Source organism: Nesoenas mayeri (genome assembly GCF_963082525.1).
Source record: "Nesoenas mayeri genome assembly, chromosome: 3".
In the NCBI taxonomy this organism is placed as follows: Eukaryota; Metazoa; Chordata; class Aves; order Columbiformes; family Columbidae; genus Nesoenas; species Nesoenas mayeri.
In genome coordinates, this window is record NC_137544.1 from 37,401,706 (window position 1) to 37,419,370 (window position 17,665).

A 17,665-nucleotide genomic window follows, 5' to 3' on the forward strand; every position below is an offset into this window, starting at 1 on the left:
AAACTCCCACCTAAAGTTAATAAATTCAGAGATATCACCCCAATTTAAAATTTGTAGCAAAAATTAGCGCAGGCTGGAGGAGCATACCGGAAAGTACTATCACATTCGTGCTTGCTCTGTCTTTGCTTTTTTCTATTAGCTAATAGCCACTCCTGGAGAATGAATGTTGCTCTTAACTCTTCAGTCTAACGGTACAAACACCCTATCATCATAGCAAGTAGAATGTGCAATCACTGATCCGTTCCTTTTATCCCAAACTCTTCCTACAGAAGTAAAAGTGCAAATGTTCCTCTTCCTCCAGGTTCCCTCATCCCACTACAGACCTATAAAACACAGGCTTCCTATACAAATAGCTCACAAGCTTAAAAGGGTGAGGGAACTATGAGAAGAGGCTTTCAAATCTGATTTAAAAAAAAAATAAAAATACTGCTTTACTATTGCTGTAGGTACAAAAGCAAGAGTTAGGACACAACTAACACTTTTTTCTGTCCCATTCCCCTTAGCATCTGATGCTTTAAAGCATAGAGAGGAGTGTCACCATTAGGTCAGCACCTGGCAAAGCTCCATGGAAAGAGATGACAATATATTCAGCAAGGAAATGACAAAAATTCTCATCCTCCTCCAAAGTTTTAAGCAAATTAGCATGGGGGGGAGGGGGAAGATACTGGAAAAAAACTGATTCCTCCACATCCTATTGCATCTGCCTTATGAGAAGGACTCATGCAGGAGAACTGCAGAGAGCATTCCTCATCAGCATCCATCTTTGAAACATCTCAGTCATCTCAGGACAGCTGTGCTGCCCTGTCCACTTGGGCAGCACAGGCAGCCAAGTGCTGAAGCTGCAACTCAGTGAAAGTGTCAATGCGGAACTGACTGCTCTGTTTAGATCTTCCTTTGCTCCACATACCCATCCAGCCCTCCCCTCAGATCCCCACACAGCAGTCCCTCAACATCTCCCTGTCCTGAATAGCAGCCATCAGGATTCCAGGACTTGACGCACTTGTAAAAGCCAACTGAAGGGTGAAACAAAAGGACCCTTGGGACCACCTAACCCCATGTGAGTTACTTTGTGCATTAAGCCCACCTCTGAAGGCAGACAGCATGTCATTAGGTCATAGAATATTCTCTCCCTCAGGTCTGGGCATCCTTCCCAGGAAAGCACAGCTCACTGCAGACAGAGCAGCCACAGCTGTGCAGATAGGAGAGCTCATGGGCTGTTCTCCAGCTGTAAGGCAAACATGGACAGCACAGCTTGCATCACCACAGCTAAGCTCTCATCCACCTTAACTTCTAAATCATGCCCAAATATTACATGTGAGACTGGCCCAGGCACCAGTTGTCAGAGACTATTAACCCTTAAGAGCATGGATGTCCAGTTGCCAGTGACAGGGTCCATGTCCCAGACCTATTTAGTTGACTAGTAATGACGTTGCTGATTACTCAGAGTGGAAAGTGCCTGGTGCAGCAGCTGCAGTACAGAGCTTTCAGGATAAGTGTTCCGAACTCCTTGATATGTAACCAAACAACCTACAAATCCTTTCAAGCATGGATGAACCCAAATAACCTTGTGTCTTCAAGGTCCTTGTGAAAATAGAACAATCTTCCCTGCACACATACTTTACAATCCCTGCCAGGTACAATGCAGAAGTCACTATATAAATGCAGCATTTCTGCAGATCCCAAGAGCAGACAGTAAAACCTTTTCTATATGACTCCCTTTTTCAATTTTTTTAAAAGATGCCCAGAGTATGCCACACTGAGTTCTCATTTACAGCACAAACTCCACACTAGAGCACAAGGATGAGGAACTATTATTACCAATACCTCAGGCTCTGCTTGCTGCTCTTCAATAGTTTTCTTTTGGTAGATACACTCCATACTTTTATATGGGCCTTGAGACCTGCTAGAATTAGCTCTTAAGCACATGTATGTAAGTTTAGCCTTTCCAGTTTGTGTAGCAGCAGCCAGGTCTCTATTCACTATTTTGCACAGGGCAGTGTAGGCAATATAACCTGTTCTCAAACATGGACAAATTTGTAATTTAATATGGTACAACTAATACATCTGCATTATGCCGCTAGAAGCAATAATTCTTTAGGTAAACAAAGTTTTAATTTTACCTAGCAACTGGGCACTAGAAAAAAAGAAGTTGCTATTCTGTGATCTGCAGGAGACATATGAAGAATGTTACGCTTTCAATCTGCTTTCAGAAAATAAACTTAGAAGTATCTCTTTCATCCTGTAAAAATATACAAGGCTGGTTTTTCTTTTTTGATGTTTAGATCTTAAATGTAGCAGCAACTAGGAAAAATTACAGGGAAGTTTCATTTTGAAAACTGAAATCTATCAGGGTCATTTAAAAAAAAAAAAGCTTTTTATCAGTTTATGACTAAATACATGGCTGATCAACCTGTGAACTTCTTTATCGGTGCCACATTTAAATTAACCAAAACACTTCTAGTAGCTCTTGTGTTCTCCAGTTGGAGTTACATACCAATGGACAGCAATGTTTGGAGGCATGTTTAGAGCAGTAAGAGGACTCAAGGCAACTGTGTGAGAATATACTTTTTTTTTTTTTTACTGCCAATACATCAATTCTTAGTTCCCACCAAATCAGTATAGACAAGAGCACATCCATAAAAAAAAAAAAATCATTAAAAATCACTGATGACAGTTATCTGCAGGAGTTTCTAAACTCTTTCAGACACTTCCAGTTTGGGTGCTTGTAGATTTTACAGCCATATCCACAGCAATAGCTTATGTCTCTCTCAAGAAAAATTACAAAATTAAATCTTACTCAAGAGATCTTACGTATACTAAAAGGCAAATGTTTGTAATTTAGTGCTAACACATATTTTAACCCCTGTAAATTCTATTAGAAGATCAGTCCTGGTTAGTAAATTTGATGCATGTTAACTAATTTCAGATCAACAGTATTGATACAGGTCTGCTGTGGCCAAAAGAGGAGGTAAGAAACATGCAGAGAATCTTTTAGTCTGAAAGTGTTATGAACCCCTCTAGTGAAAAAAAAAAAAAAAGAAAATAGAACCAGGAATGAGAATGGAGTGCTATTAAGGTATAAACTTCTGTAAACTATGCACATACAATGCAAATATCTTTCAAAAACAAACATGATACATTCCCAGCTTAGCAGTTCACCTGCTCAGTGAGGTGATGGGTTCTTCCACCCTCAGGCTGACAGCAATAGTGCAGATAACACATTAGCATTTCCTCTCAGGCTGTTCTTGATTCCCCAATTGCTAGTCAGATTTCTTAGCAAGCTATATCAGTCTATGCTCCCTAGCAAAGACTACAAAGTTCATATTGAGGTTAAATCCCAGTAGAAAGGGGAGACTCTAGCCAGCCACAGAAAGCAAATATCTCCTGGATAACTTTCTGTAGATTGGCCCAAGACAGAACATTTTCACTATTATTTATATCACCAAATTTCAGAGGCAGGATTAGACTATATATGAAATAAAGACAACCCAGGAATTTTTTAAAACCTCTTCATCATTCTTCTATCGGAAGCTCTACCAGAAGCTCAGAATGTTTGCTTCCAGGTCCAGATGCCAATTCTGCTGATACTTCTTTTTGTTGCTATAGAAAAGACTATCTTCTTCAGAGAAGTTCTTTTCTGCCTTTTTAATGAATTTGAGATGCCTGTTTCTTACCCAGCTTTCAAAATAGTAAAGGAGAGAAAAGCAAGTTCAACAGAGCCTATTTCTGCAGATATTTCCAAACAAGAAAAATCATTATGGTTCTTCTGAGAATACTACACAAAGACACAGTTGATTTTTAGCCTATTGTATTAATTGTGAGTAGGAAAAATTCTTACTTAAAAAAATACTCACCTGGTACCTTTTTCTCACTCTATTGCCTGGAACTTTCCAATGCAGAGAGCCCACTATCAACACAGAAGAGGGGAAGAAAATATTTCCCTTCCATATCTGAAACAACCTGGATCTCAGCTAGCTGTCATTCCTGATAGAATTGCAATTTAGCTAATCAGTGATTCTTTCCGATTTCTGAAGAGCAAATCATAGCTGTCAAATCACATCAGTTACAGGAACTGGTCTTGTTTTTACAACTCAACAGGTGTTTGAATTTTATTATCTCTTTGAGTCCCAGACTTGGAGAAGTTTCCCAGAGACATTTTTCTTCCCTTTCCTGAAGTTTCATATACAATTGCTCTTATAGCCATTCTGGGATTAATACAGAAAACATATATATATATGTCCTTAGTGATTTTGTATTTTTGCCTTGATTCTCGAGATGCTTAATGCATAACTCTTCTGGAGAAAGCAATACAGGACTATTACAGTAGAGAAGGAATAGGATCTTGAGAACAGGAGGACTGGAGCTAAGGATACACAATAGTTTTGGACAACAATGTCCCAAGCCTGGCCTAAAGAAAGGCCATGCTGGAAGATAGTCCAAGCTACCATAGGTGATCTAACTATCTATAGCATTTATAACATCAGGAAAAAACAAACACACATGTGCCTTGTGTAAATTGGAAAGTGTTTTCCTAGTTGAAACACTACTTTAAAATTTCCTGGTCATGTTTCAGTGGAAAAATCACAACTGAAAATCCAAAACTAGCCTTTAGGGAAAAGCAGCAGGTAAGACCAAGAGGCAAAACATCTCCAGAAGCACCACTTCAGAACAACAAAATACCTCTTTGTGGTAGAGCATTTTCTTCCCTTACAGTTAGGTGAGGATACAACACAACACAGGATCATGACAGTGACCAGGATGGTTGCCTATAAAGTCTCAACCCAAAACAGAAGCCGCATGGCTTTTTCCTTTGAAAGCCAGCACGGTCAGGTAGTGGCCATCATTAAGACAATAGTCCTTACACCACAGCTCACTGATAACATAGTGCTCATAAGACCCTCTGCATAACTGTGATAGAGGAACTTAAAATTTGAAATTAAAAGGGCAAAGTGTGACATGACCCACAGTATGTCACAGCCTCAGAACTGCTGCCCTGAGGCCAGAGGCTGGCAGCACTACAGGGCATTTAATTTCTGAGCACAGGAAATTAGGTTGTGTCACTCCAGAAGACATAGTAGTGTGAACTGAGCAAAAAACAATTCTCAACAACTTTTTGATTTCTTTGATGGAAGGCCTTCTGTTCAGCAAGTATTTTGACTCTTTACTCTTCCAATATTCTAAGACTTGATTCACACTTAAGAAGTCTAATATCCAGATACCCCGATTACTAGTCTTACATGCAAAGGCTCCTCATTCCTTCCAGGACTGTCTGCCCTCTTTACAGTAAGTCATAGGGACCATATGCTGCCACATTCAGAGAACGACAAGAGTTCAAGTGTTCTTGAAGGATACCCTGAGGAATAGGGGGAGAACATCTAAAAGGATGCTTCTCTTCTTGCCATCTTATCAGGCAGTAGCACTGGTCTTCAGTGCTTGGTCATTTCAGATCCTCACAAAAACAGCTAAGGTCCCACCATGTCTCTCCAAATCTATGGAACTCATGACCATCTTTCTTCATATTTGTAAGCTAAAAAACTTTGGACTTCCCTATATCCAGCATGGCTCATAATAGTGCTGCACTTCTACAGAAAATGTCTCTTGCAGTTGATGCAATTGTTGTCTTGCTTTTCTAATAAAAAAAAAAAAGCAACATGAAACTCCCAGGAGAAAGTATTCATGCTATTTCCAGTTTTTTTGTCATAGCAGTTAAAAATAGGCAAAACCACAGCAAAACACCTTGCAGTCGACCCTGTCAAAGGATCAACATATAAATATCCCCTTACACAGAAAAAAGCGCGCCATTTTCAAGCAGCCTTGAAGCCTGTGTATCAAATTAGCAGAAACTAAGCTGAACAGGATTTTACTAGCAACAGAACCTGTTAGGTTCAAGTACATGTAAATGAAGACAAGCCAATTCTGGCAACTACAATAGTACTTCTTCAAAAACATGTTTTGAAAACCCAGCCACTGTTTCCCACCACAAAGTTTTTTTTTGGGGGGAAGCTTTGTCAGCACTGTGATAGCATTTGTTATAAAATATTATTTTAAGATGTTCTGAAGGTAACTCCTGTTCCTGCCATTAAACTTATATGTGGTTTATAATCTGTAAAACAGGAAGAGCGGGGAGCATTAATCTCCACAGACTAATGCTTTTTTTGTTTGAAATAGCAAATAGGTAACAATAAAATTTCAGAACCAGAAACTACACAATCCAACTATTTTCAGAAAACTTTCATTCCAAGATACACTGGGGAATGATTAAACATACTGTTTAACTTGTGAAGGCCATCTGATATTAAGAACTGGCACTCAGCTGTGTTCCAATATTGCACTTTTCTGAAGGAGTGCAAGAAATCAAACTAAAACAGTGAAACAGTTTGCTTGGTTTTCTGATGCAGAAAATGGCCTAACTACTAAACAATGTTAACACACTTAGAGAGAGTTTAAGTCTTCACATGCTTTTCTCAATACTCTGTAGTATCTGCAACACTCACCATTCTGACTGTAAAAAAAAAAAAAAAAACAAACAAACAAAAAAAACAAACAAAAAAAAACCCAAAATAACTAAGGCTAGGGCAAATTATTTCTTATTTTGTGAAGCTAACATGAAGTACACCAACTTACTGGTAGCTGTATATTCTCCTTCAATGATCTGAAGATTATTTTAAAATACAACCTTTTCAATCAACTTACCAGTTTCAAAATAAGATCTAAGCATTTGCTTTACTACAGTCCATCTTTTTCTAGTTTCTTTCCACAAATATAAAATAATGACTGAACTTTATTTTAGGATAGATTTTAATCACTCTTCACCTGCAACCATAAAACCAGTACTGCCATTGCTGGGACAATGTTCTTTCAGTTACTGAGAACTCCAGTCACAGGGAAAAAGTAGCAGTATTGGTCTGCTGAGAAGCCTGAAGTATGAAGCACAGCTCAGGTACTTCAGATTTTCACCTTCAACATAGCTCAGTTACACAGTACAAACTGGCCTAGCACTGTAGCCTTAACTGGACTCCACTTAACACTGTTTTCATTAATGTGAGAGTTGAAAGCAACATGGCTTCAAAGAGGAAAAAAAAAGCTTTCACTTCAGCCCCCTCCTAAGCCCTCCCCGTCCCTTCAGTTACTAATATGCACACTATTTTGTATATTTTACAGCCCACATAACATTTATGTTTCACATCTCTTTAAATGGAGATAGGTCATAATTGCCAAGTATTATTCAAATACAAGTGAAAGTCTCCTCAGGAAGTTCCCAAGCAAACTGCTAGAAAGGCTCTCTATACTTCTGCTGTTCCTTATACTGGTCATCCTCAGACAGAATACTGAGCAAGGCAGACTTTGTCCCACTCAATACAGCCATTCTTCTGAGCATCAAACACCACTTTGTCCTCTGGAGCCTGCAGGAAGTTTGAGACAATAGCAGAGAAGTCCTGTCTTCATAGCTCTGATAGCTCAACTGGACTATCAACTGAAAAAAACACATGATGTTTGAAAGAAAATGGAGTTCATCATTTTAATTTTACTTTTCCAGTTTCTATCATCCAAGGGAAACAGAAGAGGGCAGAGAAGCAAAAATACTTGTAATACCAGTTCTAGTAACAATAGAGGATGTAAATCATTGTACACATACATTTACACAGCATACCAAGGCCTCCATCTGTACTCCACTCACCTGAAATTAACATTGATGTTAAATTCATACTCTGATTAGAACTCAAATTCTGTCCTCAAAATTGTGGGAGGAGGTGTGCCAAAAAACTACTGACCTCAAGTCATGGTTAAGTACCCTCCAATATAGAGAATACCTTTCCCTGGGCAAAGTCTAACACTTTGTTCATTCTGCTGTGTCCATGCTTGACTGCCTTAAGGAGGCTCCTTCTCTACTGTTATTTAATAACCCATTTTTAATTGGCAAAACTAATATCCAAGCTTCATACGATGTATTTATACAATAAATAGCTTGCCAGCACCAGAAGGCAGCAACCCCACTGAAGCTGGCGCATGACAGAAGCACAGTCAAGGCAGCACACTTGTCTGCAGGCTGTTAGCCTGACAGTATGCACAGATTTCTGTTCACAAGGATCTGTTACTTCAAGCAGGCGCCACACCAGCAAATACAGTCCCGTAGCAGTGGGGCTGTGGCAAGATAACCACCACTAGCCTAGTTTCGCTCACTTGCAACTTTTTATGCATTTACAGTCTCCACTGGCAAGACGAGTTCTTCAGCAGACCTCATTACTTGGCAGCAAAGCATCTAAACAGAGCTGTTCTTCTGTGTGGTTGCAAAGTACTCCTCTTGTTTATAAGTATACCACCCATCTAACTCAAAAAAAAAAAAAAAAAGGCACTCTGTTTTTTACCTAGTTACTAAGACCATACTAGTAGTATCCAGAAGAAGGTCTAACCACTGATTTCTTGGACCACATCCCAATACCCATATGACACGAAGTTAAACACTAATGATGGTTAGTGCAAGATTTCACCAGACTATTCAAAGACAAAAAAGCAAAGTGCTTTCCTGCTGTTTACTGTACAATCTTAAATCAAAGCTTTAAATCTAGCAAGCTATTTTGTTAAACTCAAGCTTAATGAAGTACTTTATTGCACAGAGAAATCTCATGTGATGTGTTCCCAACTTGTCACACAATAACTCTTCTCAACTATACCTCCTTATCTTGATCACTTATATAAAACATCTTATCAGACTCAAGAAACATACCAGAAGAAGTAATTCACAAGTGGTTTGCAAACACATTATCCCCCCTTTCAACAAGCAAAAAAGCCATTACAAGTATTATTCTTTCCATCTTAAAATGTTACAAAAATGATCTTCCTACACCATTTTCACTAGTCCTGTATTCCAAAGCCTCTACAATGTGTGATGGTTAAAACATTTACTCATTTTTGTAAACATCAGAATTTCTATACTACTAATACACATTTTTCATTTGCCACCTATCTTCTGCAGCTTTAAAGCACAGGAACATTCATATAGAAATGTTTGCAGCTAAACAACCAAAATGCCTTATCACTGGCCACAGCTACAGTCTTCTACATCAAGTGAGAGGTATGCATTTTTCATGACTAAACACTGCTCCTCAAGACAGGCCTCCACCACCTGATAAGCAACACATGATTCTCCAGCATCCTTTATCTAATACTGTCAATCCTAGATCATAAACCATCCCCAAGAAATGTTTTAGAACACACAAAATAAAATTAATGGCAAGTAGTCTGGGTATCTTAAGTGCCATCCTGAAATTTTATCTCTAGTCTTTTATTTGATCCCAGACTTCAGAGTAACTCATTCTCACTGATTTTACTGGATCTGCATATGGCAGTATCTCCTCAAAAGCTTCCGTATTCCATAATCAACTCAAAAGACAGAGAGACAGGTCCCTTCCCACTTCTGAAACCCACAATCACTAACAGAGTTTGTTGTCCACGCGTCACTTGAGCAGAATGTGGAATATCACATGTCCAGTACATGCTGTACCCACCAGTGTAACAAGGCCACATTGCCTTTGTAGTTCTTGTAAAGTACAAGCTATCAAGAAACACTGTGGTGCAACTACAGACCCAATGCACAACAGCTGTTTTTTCACATCCTCATCTTTATTCAAGAAAGAGCATGTACAAAACATGGCACATGGAAATAACTACCCTTTGTCAGTAACATTTGTTAACAGAAATAAATCCTGTTGAAAGCAATGAAGGTAAAGTTGCTCTGTAGTACATTTCTGCAGATTCTGATACACTAATAGACTGATTTACACAGCTGCTGGCTGAAAAGGGAGCTGCCTTTAGCCAAAGTAGCTGGTAATAACCAAAGCACAGGAGATGCTCAGTGAGCAAATAACACTCCTGGACCTGGGTCAGACCCTTAGCGTACATTTTAGCAGTCAGATGGATACTTTTTATGATTACTCATTCCTCCATGGAAGAATGCCAATTTGCTTAATACAGCAAATTTGTTACTGTGATACAGCACCGCTAGTTTTCAAGTGACTGCTCAATGCAGTTCTAATGTGTGTACTCCTTTCTCCCCACCACTGACTTCTCCAAGCAGCAAGCAGGTAACATAATCAGTGCATTCCTTCAAGGGCAGTTCCACTGTTGCGATATTGGCCTTTTCATGCTAAAATGGCAGAGCATAATTACCCAGTAACTCCCTCCCTCACTAGGTAGAGACAGCAATGCAAGCTTTAGCCCTTGCCTTTTCTGTAACCACTACTCTCATGTCACAAATTTCTTTCTCACAGGTGTTTCACATTTATGCTTCCATATAACCATCACCTCATCTAGTTCCTCCTATCTCCTGGATGACACCACCCTCAAAAAGCAGCCTTGGTTTCAGTTTGTGTACCCATTTTGCTTTCTCTCCCTATCTCCATTGTTTTGAGTTATTACAGATCTTCAGTGCCAGCAAGTCTGCATACCCTTATGATATTTTAAAAGGTTGAATACTCTCAGGGGTTCTTCCATGTGTTGAAGCTTAACACTCATTTCCCTAATACTGCTGCTGCTATCCTTCAGCACAATGTTTTGGGAAAAGTGCTATTTTAAATATGCAGAGACAGTGATTTTTGGTTCACATGCAGTTTCTGAAAACACTATCCACTAAACAAATTGCAGCAGCTGTTTCAGCAGACTTTACAAAAGCACCACATCCCACTCCAAGCCACAGAAACTCTTCATGCATTACACTTCCTTCCAGTTACAGATCATCCATGCTTGTCAGGCAGCACTGACAAAGTGTTCCAACTCATCACTGGAAAAAGAGAACAAGGTCTAAGTAAAAATGTTCATTTGAGGGAGAAATTTCAATTTGAAAACAAGCACAAAAACACTTTCTACACATTAAGGTGTTACCATTTCTATAAAAACAAAACAAAACCAGAAAACAACACACTAAAACTCCCTAGATATTAAAATACTTTTGGAAAAGGTTAAATCAAATCTTTTGGTCTCGTCTCAGATTCCGGATCCGTATTAAGTTTTTCAACAAGAAGTTCAGGTTCGGGATAGGATCATCACAGATGAGACAAAAGTAATACAAAAAATGTAAATTTAATAGGAAATGTACTGTTTCTGTAGTATTTCTGATTACAATACAAAAATTTAACATTCTCTAGTCCTTTGACAGATTTCAACAAGAATGTATACTTATTTAAAAATTGCATGTAGGTTTGAAAGCTAATCAAGGTTAGTCACAGCTATGAGCACACATTGTGCCTTGGGAACAAGGGTTCTGAAATTCTATGTACAGAATTACTCTACTATGCAACTTACCACATCAACTGATCAATTACTGTATTAAGAACTGTCATAATACAAAAAAAAAAAGAATCCCAAACTGTAAGCAGAGTTACTTTAGACTTAAAATGAGGAAATGTTTAGAAGCTTTTCAATTACGTACCTAAATAAGCTAAAAGCATTTGTTCCTACATTTTTGACCATTCTCCTGTCACGAAAAAAAAAAAAAGACATTTGTTAGTTTGGAAACATTTTCTTCTACCACTCAAGATACAACTTGTAATCTATTTAGTCTCTCATACAGATTACACTGCATTATTAGACATGTGTTGTGTTAGTATTAGTACTCCATAAGTTCTGTGAAACTTAACTTAGAAGTCTGGTCATGCCACTGTAAGTTTTATTTTGCTTTTCTTGCCCAGCTATTGCTCAACTCTGATATTAACCATGATAGGCGACTAACCAATCAAGTATCATTCCCCTGCTATCACAATAAAAAAAGTTCATTTCTGAAAATTAGCTCATATCGGGTTCTCAGCTTCTATCAAAACATTAATAACTCCAGAAGCTAAAATACACCAACAAGTAAGTATTAAATAAAAACTCCACCCAGACCACGTTTTTCTATGTAGATTCTCCTGCAAGCAACAAGAAAATTGAGACTGCCTCTGAACTAGAACTGAAAGTTCAAAAAAAGGCCGAGATAGATCATTTAGTGTTTCACTCTGTTTTCCATAATGCAGCTACACACAAACCACACTCCAGATACGCCATTTGTCATACAACAGTTTATGTTACCTCCTGCTTATAAATGGGCTTGGATAATAATGCAGTTTTTAAAGTAGTCATTTAAAAAATATCATTATTTAAACCAGTCTTGCTGAGTTTCAAGGTATGTAGAGAGTATATCTTCAAACACTTCACCTGTTCTCATGTCAGAGTAGTCTAAACTCAGAAATCAGATTCACATGCATTTTTCTTCGAGCAATCAATCAGGTTTGGGATAGTTTCTTTACTGACCAGACATACCAGTGGTTTTAAGCATTAACCTATAAGCCTGGTGTGGGAGTAATCGTAACATTTTTATTGAAATTCATACCTTCAATTGAGAAGCAGCCTTCAAGCATCCCTGCAAAGACATAAAATGCTCTGGTTAGTTACACTAACAAGGCTTGCTACTTCCAACCTTTCTCTAAATCAGCTACTTGTAATATTGCCTCTCTAACCAATACATACACTTGAACTTCACATACTGAGACAAAGTCTGTTCTTCAAAAGAAGGTGCTGGTATTTGAGTGTGCCTTTTATTTAATAAAGAGCAGAATAAAATTATAGATGGTGTAGCAAAACAGGAAAATTAGAACCTGCCCTTATACTTTAATTTCTTAAATAAAAACAACCTGTGGCTACTCAAGAACCAGTGCAATTAAAGTTAATTTCATTGAAAAATATGAAATTCTTAGGTAAGAATGAAGCTCTTGAAGAAACCACTACCAATTCTCACGATGCACAGTAAGTGTTCATAAGCATGCTTTTTGCCTACTGCAAATATGTTATCCTAGCCCTTCTGAATTAGTTTAGCTCTGGAGGTGAAACAGCTTTAGTCTAATTAGAATTCCTTACCATTTGCCACCAAATTTCACCTTTAATCATTAACATTGCTTTTCCTAAATGCTTACATCTGAGTGAGCCCAAAGTTAACAGTCGTAAGAGGGTGAAAGTGCAAACATCATCACTCACTTCCAAACACCAGCAACACTTCCCTACCAGTGCACTTTTAATACCTGGCTAATGCTATTTGTCCACTATAAAACAGGAAACCTCAAATTATAGGGGTCTAACACTTTTCTCTCTCTGATCTTTAAAGACAGTAGCTTTTAAATATCCATGTCAACATGGACCTGAGGTGAGTTTAAATAATGCACCAACACCCTGATTCACAACCTGGAGCATGCTAGCATCTAGCCTGTACATGCAGACAGAAATAAAAGTAACACCAACTGGGATGATTACTCAAAGATTAATTGACTTTGGAAAGAATTATTTAAGTGGTTTCATCTCAGTAGCCAGATCCGTATGAAGTTTCTCATCAACATATCAGGTTTGGCAATTTCATCATGATTCACCACTTAAGTATCAGTAACTGGGAACTGCAAAGCAATTCATACATTCATATATTCCACAAAATAAGCTTTTTGTCTTTCATACGCAGATGTACTGAAAAGGGAATACATTACAATTAATAAAAAACTATTCAGCTGCTTATAATTAATAAATATTACCTCTATCTGTTGTAATACACTTGCCAGAATATTTCATCAGGACACCTAGTGTTCCCATTATTAGAAACTGTCCAGGACATTCTAGAAATTTGAGTAAAATGACAAATTAAAAGATGTTCTTGCATAATATAGCACAGCCCATTAGAAACAAACAAGTTTTACTCTTGTGAATCCCCCTTCCTCCCAACCACTGGTTATATGCATGAGTCAAATTAAAATGCATACAGATCCTGAAGTTATTAGCATTTCCAAAAGGTGAAACATCAACTATACTCTTAAAAAACTAATACGTATTTTCATTAAAAAATTGGAACCACATTTGCCTGTTTACACTAACAAATCTCTAGATGACCTGTCATCTTCACCCAAATACTTTATTAATATCCTGATAAAGCACAAATTCAACATTAAAAGCCACCTTGAGGGAATCTCTATCAGATTTAGTATGAATATTTCAGATCAATGTAACTACCAGCTCCTCCAATAGTGACCCAAATAAACTGTTCTTTAACTGTCTGGCCTACACAGTTCTAGACTGGGTCCAACATGCCTGAAATACAATGATACCTCTATTTTAAAGATAATGCCACACCTACTGATTTGATTATACATATATTTTGCTGATCTGTTTACCATATTCGTTTATCCGAAGTGATAATTCAAAACATATATAGATTTCAGGAAACTCCACTTGTGTGTCTCAAGTATTCTTGTATTTCTGATGGTGCTTCCATGAAGGGCTAAAATTGAAATGAAACAAAAAATCTTTTGAAGTAGAAAATGTCTCTTGCTGTGGTCTAGCATAATCGCTCATGTTACTATGTCAGAAACATAATCACAAAGCGCTAAAAATTCGCTTTTTCGTATAACAATTCAATATTGGTCTAGAACAGTCTTTGATATCTGCCAAACAAACTGTGAATGCACTAGAAAAAAAAAGTTATCCTGATTTGGTTTTGGATTTTTTGCAAACACCACTATGTCTGAAGAACCAAGACAGTTAAGCTTTTATTTCAAAAATATTTATATATGAGTGGCCATACATTTATTCCCAATGCAATACTACCATAAGTATACAGTTTGCAGGATCAGTACCTCAATAATTACATTCAAATACAGCCATGTATGTAGATTGCCATTAACTCAAATACACACCCAAGGTCAGACAGCTCACTTGCACCATCTTCAAAATCAGTATAATTTAGCACAAGTTAATCAAGTGATTTTATCATGGGGGTCTTCATGTTTATTTAAATGCTACAGCAAAATAAATAATGATAAAAAGACCAAGTGACATCAAGGCTGACCTTAACTCAGTGAACAGCACAAAAGAAAATAATCAGATAATTACTCAGTCTGATGGCAACTATAAAAATACAACACACTAGAACTCTTGTTCCTTTTTGTCTCACTCAGTAGCCATAAAAGATAACCACCCTCTGGCACTTAACACATTCCCTACTTTTGACAGGCAAAAATATGTAAACCAAGGAAGAAAGTGAAGCATGTATTATTTGTATTAGCAGTAGAAGTGCACTTTTAGTGCTACTTTTAGAGCAATGAAATATAAAAAATCCAGAGTCCTCACCTTACGGCTTCTGTATAGTGTATTAGACTCCACTGAAAACTTTCTCTCCATCACACCTAAAAACAAAAAGCACACAAGTATCACTTTAAATCAGTAGATTCTTATTACCAGGCCACTGTCACACACATTAAGAGACAATAATCATCAACAGTCGCTGAAGTCTCAGAAGCAATAATATGTTAAGTATAGAAGTCCAAAGTTTGCAGGTCTTTTAGTAAACAGAAGGAAATGCAGCTGGTTTTAAGTAACAAATGACTTATCAGTTACATCCACTTGAAATCCCATATTAAAAAAGCATTGTAGAGGTTACTGCATGTACTCACTACTAAACTTCAGTCCGAAGGATTTTTAATGAAAATTCATCACCTCAAGGTTTCAGTCCTTTAAGTATAAGCACTGATTTCAACTGGTCTAGACAGTTCAAACCACACAGCAAGTATTCAAATCTACCACCTCATCCAGCCAAAGAAACACAAGTATTTGTCATACACAATACTTAAAATACACAACTTCTAATAACGATGTTTCTCACTCTGTACTACATAGATCAAATGAACACAGCAATCAATTCAAGATAACTTATTAAACGTGTTGTTTCAGATCACAAAAAATTTAAGCTACAAAATATCTCAAGTTAAACTTGCTTATTACATTCAATAACCTAGGGTTACTAATGGCTTGTAAAGATTCAAGAGTTTTACTGTTCAGTAATCTAGTTTGTGACTCAGACTACCATTAGACAAGCTAATTAAACATTGAGTGAACGGCCCCAAATTCCTGCATGAAGGCAACCACCTTTAATCTTTCCTTGCAGATTAGAGCCTAGAATCCTAGCTACATTTTTATTGTCGATTTTTTCCAGAAGGACTGCGGCTCAACATTAGCATTGAAGAGGAGGAAAAAAGCATCTTATGGCCGCTGGAAGTTTGTGAGCGTTTTTAATATGCATATTTTAAAACAAAATCTCATTCTGCTGTCTCATTGTCTAGTAAATCAAAAATCAACAGTTTAAATACTAATCTCATGATCCACATTTTTTAAAAAGCATGCGAAGAGTTTTTTTTTTTTTCCTTGGTATGTGGATTTTACAGCAACAGTTTTTAAAAGCCCGCTGTTGTAGGACAATTTCATGATGCCCATGGCTGAGCTCTCCGAATCAAATGAACAAAGCAATTCAAGACGCCCCGACCTCTCACTATAACACCGCGTTCTCACGGTGACATTTACGGCGACTTTATTCCTCTGCATTAGCAGCCCTAATTCAAACGACACCTGAGTGAAGTGAGAGGCGGCACCGCGCTGGCAAGGGCCGGCTCCCGCCCAGACTGCTGTTGGGCAGCATTCCCTTACCCGCCCCCGCAGGTTCCCGCCCCGAGGCCCCCGGACCAGCCCCGCCACCGAAATGGCGCAGGCCGGGCAGTGCCTGGCGAGGCAGCGCCCGCACCCGGGCAAAATGGGACCCGCCACCCACGCGGCCCGCCGCCGCCAACTACCGCTCCCAGAGCGCCCCGCGCCGCGGTATACCGCTTCCGCCGGGTAAACGGCCCGGCCGCGCTCCCGCCTCCCTCGCCGCGGCGACGCGAGGTATGCCGGGGCCCGTAGTCCGCCCCTCCGTCCCCTCGCCGCCACGGCTCCGGGGGGGGTGCCGTACACTGCGGCTGTGCTCACACCGCCCCACCCGGGCCTCCAAGGTGCAAACCTCACCTCTCGACCCGCTTCAAGCACTGTGCGAATGGCGCTGCGGGCGAGCCCCCCAAACAGCTAAACGCAAAAATGAAGCCTAGGTGCACTCCTCGGAGCCCTGCCCGGGGAACAGCCCCTAGCCCGCCTGACCCACCTCCACCGCCGCTCCGCAGGAAAAAGGGCGGCGTGGGGGCGCTCGCCAGTTTTATACGTGCGCTGCGGGGCGGGAACGAGGCTGGCCCCGCCCCCCTCCCCGCGAGCGGAGGGGCGGGTACGCGGAGGGCGTTGCGCGGGGCCGTGTCTCTTTGTCTGGTGGGAGCGCGCAGAGAGCCGGGGGGCGTGACTTGCTGCTCCCGCTCGTGCCCGACGCTCCTGTGCGCGGGGACGTCGGCGGGATCGTGGCTGCTGACGTGTGCTCCGCAGGGCCCCGCTGCGGCCGGGCGGCGGGAGAGCTCAGCGCCGCACCCACCGGAACCCAACCCGCTCCCGGCCTGCCCTGAACCCTCACCCCGGCCTGCCGGGAGTGCTGAGCGGGGGGCTGCTGCGGATTTGCCTGGCAGGAGCGCAGGGGCGGAGGGGAATAAGCGGGAGGTGGCTGCGCTCTCCCACTGGGGTGATGTGGTGGGACGGTATGAAGGAAGGAGCGTTCGGGTCAAGCTTTTGATACGGGTTCTGGTGATACATTTTGCCTTACAGCGTTTTTGCATAAAACGCAGAACTAACAAGTGAAGCCAAGGACCTCATACAGCTCCACCTCCCAAACTTCAAAAAAGTAGGGTTTACTGACAACTTTATTCTTCTACCTCTTTTCTTTTACTGGTCCCTAGGGTTCCTAGCTTGGAGAAGAGGA

At 39.8% G+C, this 17,665-nt stretch overlaps 1 long non-coding RNA gene across 2 annotated transcripts; it reads right to left on the reverse strand.

The window, feature by feature from the left end:
* Nucleotides 1–7,384: 7,384 nt before the first annotated feature.
* On the reverse strand, nucleotides 7,385–16,984 carry LOC308039025. Of its 2 annotated transcripts, none has more exons than XR_013921988.1 (7): nucleotides 16,970–16,984; nucleotides 15,133–15,188; nucleotides 14,178–14,284; nucleotides 13,545–13,625; nucleotides 12,362–12,391; nucleotides 11,426–11,470; nucleotides 7,385–10,777 (listed from the first exon to the last, which is right to left on the reverse strand). It is a non-coding gene; the product is annotated as an uncharacterized lncRNA (long non-coding RNA). The 2 variants fall into 2 exon arrangements; XR_013921989.1 differs by having other exon boundaries at nucleotides 16,837–16,973.
* Between the last annotated feature and the right edge of the window lie 681 nt (nucleotides 16,985–17,665).